Below are 9,237 nucleotides of genomic sequence, written 5' to 3'. Positions count from 1 at the left end.
CGTGTCTTTTGAATTGATGGTCACATTCAATTTTGCTTTCTAGAGCTTACAGACATGATGCAAAGGCAGAGTGGTATCAGGTCCCATGACTGGGCCTCCCAGTTCCTCATTCATCTTTCAACTGAGCTTTCCTGCGTGGTTTTAAAGTACTTTCCTGCCTGTTTTCCTGTGTAAAGTCAAAACGAAACATAATCTAAAGGAGCGTGCAGCCACACTGCTGTTTTATCAAGTAACAAGGAATGGCAACATGTTTTGCAGAAAATAATAACTCACAATATGTTAAAATTGAGAAACCTTGCTTGAAGCCAGTTTGAATAAATTGCTGGTTGATGATTTGCTGAAGGAACACTGACTGGGACCAACAATTGTGCAGAACAAATATTAAGAAAGATTGAATTGCTGTGATATCTGGGAGCCTCCCATAACATCCTTTTGTTTTGAATCATGGACAGAGAGTATTATAGTATAGTTTACATTTTGTAAGTTTAAAATGCTTTTATAGCTTTTGCAAACTTGTGTTTCCTCCGGGTGCTTCGGTGTCCTCCCACAGTGCAATGATGTGCAGGTTAGGTGGATTGGCCATGCTAAATTGTTCCTTAGTGTCCAACAATATTGAGGTTTTTGGGATTGGCTATATTAAATTGCTCCTTAATGTCCAAAGATGTGCAGTTTAGATAGATAGGTCATGTTAAATCGTCTCTTGTGTCCCAAGATGTGTAGGTTAGGTGGATTGGCTTAATTAAATTGCCACTTAGTGTCCAAAGACGTGTAGATTAAGTGGAATGGCCATGTTAAATTGCTCCTTAGTGTCCCAAGATGTGCAGGTTAGGTTAGATTGGCCATGCTAAATTACCCCTTAGTGTCCCAAGATATGTAGGTTATGTGGATTGGCCATGTTAAGTTGCCCCTTAGTGTGGTGGCGTTACGGCAAATAGGGTCCAGAAGAAGGCTGGGATGAAAGCGCTTTATCTGAATGCACGAAGCATTCGGAATAAAGTGGATGAGCTGGTGGCGCAGATCGACACAAATGGATACGATCTGGTGGCCATTACAGAGACGTGGCTGCAAGGTGACAGGGACTGGGAGATGAATGTACAGGGCTATCAAGTGTTTAGGAAGGATAGGCAGGAGGAAAGAGGGGGTGGCGTAGCTCTGCTGATTAAGGACAGCATCAAGGTGGTAGCAAGGGATGATATCGGAGCCAAAGAGCAGAAAGTGGAATCGTTGTGGGTGGAGATTAGGAACAGCAAAGGGAGGAAGACGCTGGTGGGTGTCGTCTATAGGCCCCCGAATAATGATCTGGAGGTGGGGCGGGCTGTTAACGCGCAAATAAGTGCGGCGTGCAGGAATGGGACGGCAGTAGTTATGGGGGATTTCAATCTGCATATTGATTGGTCGACCCATGTTGGACGAGGTGGGCTCGAGGAGGAGTTCTTGGAATGCTGCCGGGATAGTTTCCTGGAACAGTGTGTGTTGGAGCCGACGAGGGAGCGAGCTATCTTGGATCTGGTGCTATGTAATGAGGCGGGTAGAATTAGGGACCTTGAGGTGAAGGATCCTCTTGGAGAGAGTGATCATTGTATGGTGGAGTTTCTGTTGCAGATGGAGGAGGAGAAAGTGGGTTCCCGGACACGTGTCCTTTGTTTGAATAGAGGGGAGTATGGTAGGATGAGAGAAGAATTGGCGAATGTGGACTGGGGGAGCGCGTTGGAAGGTAGGTCTGCTGAGGAGCAGTGGAGGATCTTTAAGGAGATCTTTCTTGGTGCTCAGCAGAAATTTATTCCGATGGTTAAAAAGGACAGTAGGAAGAGAGGTAATAAGCCGTGGATAACGAAGGAGGTGAAGGAAAGTGTTAAATTAAAAGCGGAGGAATTTAGAGTAGCTAAGAGCAGTGGGCGAGAAGAGGATTGGGAAAGGTTTAAATGTCAACAAAGATTGACAAAAAAGTTGATAAAGGAGGGTAGAAGAAGCTATGAAGCTGGGCTAGCACTTAATATAAAAAAGGATAGCAAGAGTTTTTATAAATATATAAAAAGGAAGAGGCTGGCTAGGGTGAACGTTGGTCCCTTAGCGGATGAGAAAGGGGACCTAGTGGTAGGGGATGGGGATATGGCTAAGGTCTTGAATAACTTTTTTGTTTCTGTCTTCACGGAGGAGGACGTGAATAATTTGCCGGGTGTTAGCGATGGAAAGGTGGTAGGACTGGAGGGTCTTAATGACATTACTGTTACTAGAGAGGTGGTGCGCGACAGACTGGAGGGGCTGATTGTGGACAAGTCCCCAGGACCGGATGGAATGCATCCGAGGGTTCTGAAAGAAATGGCGGAGGTGATAGTGGATGCCTTGGTGGTTATTTTCCAGACGTCGCTGGATTCCGGGGAAGTGCCGGAGGATTGGAAAACGGCTAATGTTACGCCGTTGTTTAAGAAGGGTGCCAGGCAAAAGGCGGGGAATTACAGGCCGGTTAGTTTAACGTCTGTGGTAGGTAAAATGTTAGAATCCGTCATTAAGGAGGAAATTGCGAGGCATCTTGAAGGGAATTGCTTGATAGGGCAGACGCAACACGGTTTCATTAAAGGGAAGTCGTGTCTGACAAATTTACTGGAGTTCTATGAGGATGTGTCTAGGGCGGTGGATAGAGGAGAGCCGGTGGATGTGGTCTTTCTGGATTTTCAGAAGGCGTTTGATAAGGTACCTCACAAGAGGTTACTGCAGAAGGTCAGAGGACATGGAGTTGGGGGTAGGGTGTTAGCGTGGATAGAGGATTGGTTGTCAAATAGGAGGCAGAGAGTGGGGGTCAATGGGTGCTATTCGGATTGGCGGTTGGTGACTAGTGGGGTGCCCCAGGGGTCGGTGCTGGGGCCTCAGCTATTTACCATTTATATAGATGATCTGGAGGAGGGAACCGAGTGTAGGGTGTCGAAATTTGCTGATGACACCAAGCTTGGGGGAAAGGCAAATTGTGCGGAGGGTGTGGAGAGTCTGCAGAAGGATCTAGATAGGCTGGGTGAATGGGCCAGGAAATGGCAAATGGAATTTAATGTTGGCAAGTGTGAGGTGGTCCACTTTGGTAGGAAGAATGGTAGGAAGGACTATTACTTACGTGGCGAAAAACTGCAGCAGGCGACGGTGCAGAGGGACCTCGGGGTCCTTGTGCATGAGTCGCAAAAACCCAGCCTGCAGGTGCAGCAGGTGGTCAGGAAGGCGAATGGGATGCTGGCCTTCATAGCGAGGGGGATTGAATATAAAAGTAGGGAGGTCTTGCTGCAGCTGTATAGGGCATTGGTGAGGCCGCAGCTGGAGTACTGTGTGCAGTTTTGGGCGCCGCACCTGCGCAAGGATATTTTGGCCTTGGAGGGAGTGCAGAGGAGGTTTACTAGGCTGATACCGGAGTTGAGGGGGTTGAGCTATGAGGAGAGGCTGAATAAACTAGGCTTGTACTCGTTAGAGTTTAGAAGAATGAGGGGAGATCTCATTGAGACGTATAAGATGATGAATGGGATGGATAGGATAGAGGTGGAAAGACTCTTCCCGCTCAAAAAAGACAGTAGGACTAGGGGGCACAGCCTCAAGATAAAGGGGGGGCAGTTCAGAACGGAGTTGAGGAGGAACTTCTTCACTCAAAGGGTGGTGAATCTCTGGAATTCTCTGCCCGTTGAAGTGGTGGAGGCTGCCTCGCTAAATATTTTTAAGAAGCGGGTTGATGGGTTTTTGATAAGAGAGGGGATTAAGGGTTATGGGGAGAGGGCGGGAAAGTGGAACTGAGCCACGACAGATCAGCCATGATCTTATTGAATGGCGGGGCAGGCTCGAAGGGCCAGATGGCCTACTCCTGCTCCTATTTCTTATGTTCTTATGTTCTTATGTCCCAAGATATGTAGGTTAGGTGGATTAGCCAATTTTAAATTGTCCCTTAGTGGCCCAAAAGGTGTAGGTTAGGTGGATTAGCCATGGTAGGTGTGGCGTTAACGGAAGACGGCCTGGGTAAGATATTCTGCCATTCAGTCTCTGCACACTTGATGGGTCGAATGACCTCCATGTGCGCTATAAGGATTCTATGAGGATTCCATGATTAGTGGAAGCAATGGCCAATGCAACTGGCTACAATTTGAAAGTAAACTTGCTGTGAATTTGCTAAGACCAGTCAATATGAGGACAAGTCCGCAGGCTTGAGCACATCATACAGTCTTGAAAATAACCAAGGGTGTTACTCCAATGGCATTTACACCATCTGGTGTGGTACAGAGCAAACCGGAAAGGGCCAGTTTTTATTCCCATTCTGTTCATGAATTAGTTGATCTCATGAGGGAATGACACACCAGTCGGGGTGCCTCGGGCTTTGGAAGAGAAATGAAATCAAGTGAGCGTTGGTGAGCAGGATTGACTCCGATGTCATCTATGACGGAACAGCCTGCAACATGTACATTCTAGCCTTACACATGAAGGATGGGCACTTAGATGAGGTGTCTGGGGGTTAAGGCAGCTCTAGAATGCACAGTGGTTAGCCTCACAGCACTAGGGGCCCAGGTTCGATTTCCAGCTTGGGTCATTGACTGTGTGGAGTCTGCATGTTCTCTCCGTATCTGCATGTGTTTCCTCCAGGTGCTCCGGTTTCCTCCCATGGTCTGAAAGATGGCTGGTTAGGTGCATTGGCATCTGAAATTCTCTCTCGGTGTACCCAAACAAGCACTAGGGGATTTTCACAGTAACTTCATTGAAGTGTTAATGTAAGCCTACTTGTGACACAAATGAATAAGCTTTAAACCAATGTGCATCATTACCTTCAAGGGAGGAGGAATAATTGGGGAAAATTATAAGGTTTTTTTGTTTATATCCAATCAATGAACAATTCAAAGTCTCAACAAGTGAGACATTTCAGATCCAAGCTGACAAGACAGGCGTCCCACCTCCTGTCTTGGGCTTGATCGACATGATCCAAGTTGATTGGAGCAGGCATTGCACCTCCTCCAAGGCTTGATCTCATTTGCATCTTAGCCAAAAGGTCGAGATGCTGCTGTAAAAAATTGCTTCAAATGAACTTCATGACCTCAACCAAATGTAGGGCGCTGATACTACACTTGATCTTAGCCAAAAGGCCGAGAAGCAATTATAAGGGATTTGGAAAGGCTTTGATGTCTACAATAATATCAGTGGATAAAAGCAAATTACTGCGGATGCTGTAATCTGAAACCAAAAGAGAAAGTGCTGGAAAATCTCAATAGGCCTGGCAGCATCTGTAAGGAGAGAAAAGAGCTGATGTTTCGAGTCCAGATGACCCTTTGTCGACAGAGTCATCTGGACTCGAAACATCAGCTCTTTTCTCTCCTTACAGATGCTGCCAGACCTATTGAGATTTTCCAGCATTTTCTCTTTTGGAATAATATCAGTGGACACTTTTCAGAAGACGTTCTAAAACACAATTTACAACAACGCAGTCACATCTTGTTGAATTGAGTGAGTACAGAGATTTTCTTCCAGGGTTCCATGGACATTCTCACCTTTCAAATAATTTATGAGTTCTGCATTTATTTGGCTAGATAAACCAAGGGAACAGATAAGATAACACTCTCTCTTGAATATGTAAACAGAGATTTGACAACTCTCAGCCTGACACGCAAGGAAATAATGTCCAGTCTGCCTCTAGTTATTGGTAATTTATCAGCAGCAGAAACCCCCTCACTTCCTGTAGAGGGTGCTGTCACCTGCCTTAATCCAACCTACAGAAAAACAAACACCAAAAAGAATTATCCCCTCCACAATTCGACGTTTGAGTTTCAGAAATAAGGAATATTCTAAATTTAGCATGCATCGAAAATAAAAATAAAAGTTGGAATGTTCAATTTTGAAGACTGTCTCACAGGACTGTCTGTGTGGAGTTTGCACGTTCTCCCTGCGTCCACGTGGGTTGCCTCCGGACGATCTGCTTTCCTCCCACAGTCCAAAGTTTTAAAATTTATTTAATAGTGTCTCAAGTAGGCTTACATTAATACTGCAAAAAAGTTACTCTGAAAATCCCCTAGTTGCCACACTTTGGCACCTGTTTGGGTACACTGAGGGAGAATTTAGCATGGCCAATGCACTTAACCTGCACATCTTTTTGACTGTGGGAGGAATCCAGAGCGCCCATAGGAAACTCCACAGCCACAGGGAGAACGTGCAGACTCCACAATGCCAGTGACCCAAGCCGGGAATCGAACCTAGGTCCCTAGCACTGTGAGACTTTGTACATTGTACCAATACGCAGGTTATGCAGGGGCAGCACAGTGGCACAGTGGTTAGCACTGCTGCTTCCCAGCTCCAAGGACCTGGGTTCGATTCCCAGCTTGGGTCACTGTCTATGTGGAGTTTGCACATTCTCTTCGTGTCTGCATGGGTTTCCTCCAGGTGCTCCGGTTTCCTCCCACAGTCCAAAGATGTGCTGGTTAGGTTGATTGACTATGCTAAAAATTGCCCTTTAGTGTCCTGAGATGTGTAGGTTAGAGGGATTAGCAGGTAAATATGTAGGGATATGGAGGTAGGGCCTGGGTGAGATTCTGGTTGGTGCAGACATGATGGGATTTCTATGATTCTATGAGGTTAGGCAGATAGGCCATGCTAATTGATCCTTAGTGTCTCAAAATGTGTAGATTAGGGGATTAACAGGGTAAATGTGTGGAGTTTCAGGGATAGGGCCCATATGGGATGCTCTGTTAGAGAGTTGATGCAGACTTGATAGGCCAAATGGCCTCCTTCTGCACTGTAGGGCTTCTACGATAAATCAGCTTATGTACTCATGATGATACATATTTAAGAATATATGCGGCACGCTTAGTACTGCTGCCTCACAGCACCAGGGACTCAGGTTCAATTCCTGCCTTGGGTCACTGTCTGTGTGGAGTTTGCACATTCTCCCTGTGTCTGTGAGGATTTCCTCTGGGTGTTCCGGCTTCCTCTCACAGTCCAAAGACATGTGGGTGAGATGGATTGGCCACGCTAAGTTGTCCCTTAGTGTCAGGGGGATTAGCAGGGTAAATATGTGGGGTTACGGGGATTGGGCTTGGGTGGGATTATTGGTGGTGCAGGCTCGATGGGCTGAATGGCCTCTTTCAGCACTGTAGGGATTCTATGATTGGTGAAATTGAGCACTGTAATGTGGAAGGAATGTTGGCAGGACCAGCTTCCCAACACTCTGAGTAACTCACCCCCGAAGCAAGCCAAACTTCCAGGGTTATCTCCAATGACCAACTTTCACCGAGCTTCCAACTCAGTTAGTAGGTAGTTAAAGATTCACCAGCAGACCATCAGATACTGCTGAGGCCATTTAAAGATCTGCAGCAGCAGCCATGTAGGGGCAGGAAAACCAATTTGTAAAAACTCTTGTGCATTTTATATTGTCCATATATAAATATGAAGAAATAATAACTGTCCCAGCTTTGCATATACAGCCATGGGCTAAGGAAGATCAATTGTTCCCGTTTAGCACTGCAGGTCATTTATCCACAGGACAGCAATTCAGTTTAAGTTTATTCATTATTATCACAAGCAGGCTTACATTAACACTGTAGTGAAGTTACAGTGAAAACCCCCTAGTCGCCACATTCCAATGCCTGTTCGGGTACACTGAGGGAAAATTTAGCATGGCTGATGCACCTAACCAGTTTGTCGTTTGCACTGTAGGAGGAAACAAGAGCACCAGAGGAAACCTACGCAGATATGGGCAGAATGTGCAGACTACGCACAGACTGTGACCCAAGCTGGCAATTGAACCTGGGTCCCTGGCGCTGCAAGACAGCAGTGCTAACCACTGTGCCACCCAGGAAAATACTTGGATCATTAGGCCATGTAAGAATACAATTTGTGGCCTTGAAAGTATCATCAGGACACAGTTGCCACCAGCAATTTAAACTAAATAATTAAATTACATGTAGCACAAAATGTTGCTTCTTACACTGTTGCACATTCCTGTTCCGTACAATAATTAGAATACCATTGGTTCCTTAGCATGCTTGCTCAGAATGCAGCAAGGCACAAATTCCTTTTCAATTCATGCTTGAAATGGCATCACTGACAACTTAAAATGGCTTCACATAACAGAATCTTCAAAAAAAACTTAGTTGTCCATTCACATACATTGCTTATAATGCACTGTGGGACATGCACTCAGAATTGGCACTTTATGCACTTCTGATCCTTGACGAAGGTAGGTAGCAGTGAAATGGTGCCTACTGAAACATCCTCTATCCATGTGTGCTTGGCTCATGGGCAGCCTAACAGCATCCCCCCCACCAACCCCCCCCCCACCTCCACTACCAGCTGAGGTTTCACCCAGCCACCATTGGTATTCAACCAGTGGTGGGCGGATGGGACAACCGCCACGGGGAAGCCCAGGAAACAAACCCTATTGGGTTGTTTGCATGTTCCTGAGGATGGTCTCTCCTTCAAAGAGACTCTGTGCCTGATCAAGGGACCGAACTTCAGGAAGGGGGAGCCTAGTGAAACACCCTCCCTGCTCTTGCTGTGGTACCCCCCCTCCCATCCTCATCTATGGCCTGGGCATCTCGCTACTCCTAGACCTTGGTGAGACACGTTGTCAGCAGCTGCCACTGCTCCCCTGGCTAACAACTCTCGCGAGTGGGATTTTCCAAGGAGGTATTTAATTTCTGATGGGCCTTCACCAAAGGAGGCGATACAGGGGCTTCCAGCAGCTCTTCAGCAGGCAGACAAAACCCGTTTTGACCAGAAGACCATAAGACCATGAGATATGGGAGCAGAATTAGGCCATTTGGCCCATCGAGTCTGCTCTATCATCTATCATGGCTGATAAGTTTCTTAACTCTATCCTCCCACCTTTTCCCCATAACTCTTGATTCCTTTACCTAACAAGAACCTATCTATCTCTGCCTTAAATACACTCAATAACTTGGCCTCTTTCTGTGGCAATGAATTCCATAGACACAACACCCTCTGGCTGAAGAAATTCCTCCTCATGTCAGTTCTGAAGGGTTGTACCTTTATTCTGAGGTTGTGCTCTCAGATCCTAGTTTCTCCTACTAATGGAAACATCTGCCCCACGTTCACACCACACCTTTCAAAGTTCATGCATTAGATATTATCCATTCATTCAGCACTTGAATGCTGTGTTAATGCTGCCATTATCCTTCTCTTTCCATTCTCCTGTGTCAATGGGAATGGTATGAGGGTAAAATAGATCAACTTATTTGTCCAAAACGTACAGTCATGTCACAAACTGGATCCAAA

The 9,237-nt window shown here is 46.1% G+C and overlaps 1 pseudogene; it reads right to left on the bottom strand.

Moving 5' to 3' along the window:
- Positions 1-4,937: 4,937 nt before the first annotated feature.
- Positions 4,938-5,108, bottom strand: LOC145359352 (U2 spliceosomal RNA; annotated as a pseudogene).
- Positions 5,109-9,237: the final 4,129 nt, after the last annotated feature.

Source organism: Carcharhinus amblyrhynchos, chromosome 27 (genome assembly GCF_965287045.1).
Source record: "Carcharhinus amblyrhynchos chromosome 27, sCarAmb.v2.hapA, whole genome shotgun sequence".
Taxonomy (NCBI): Eukaryota; Metazoa; Chordata; class Chondrichthyes; order Carcharhiniformes; family Carcharhinidae; genus Carcharhinus; species Carcharhinus amblyrhynchos.
Note: the sequence above shows the minus strand (reverse complement) of the source record. Positions and strands in the feature narration are given on the sequence as shown.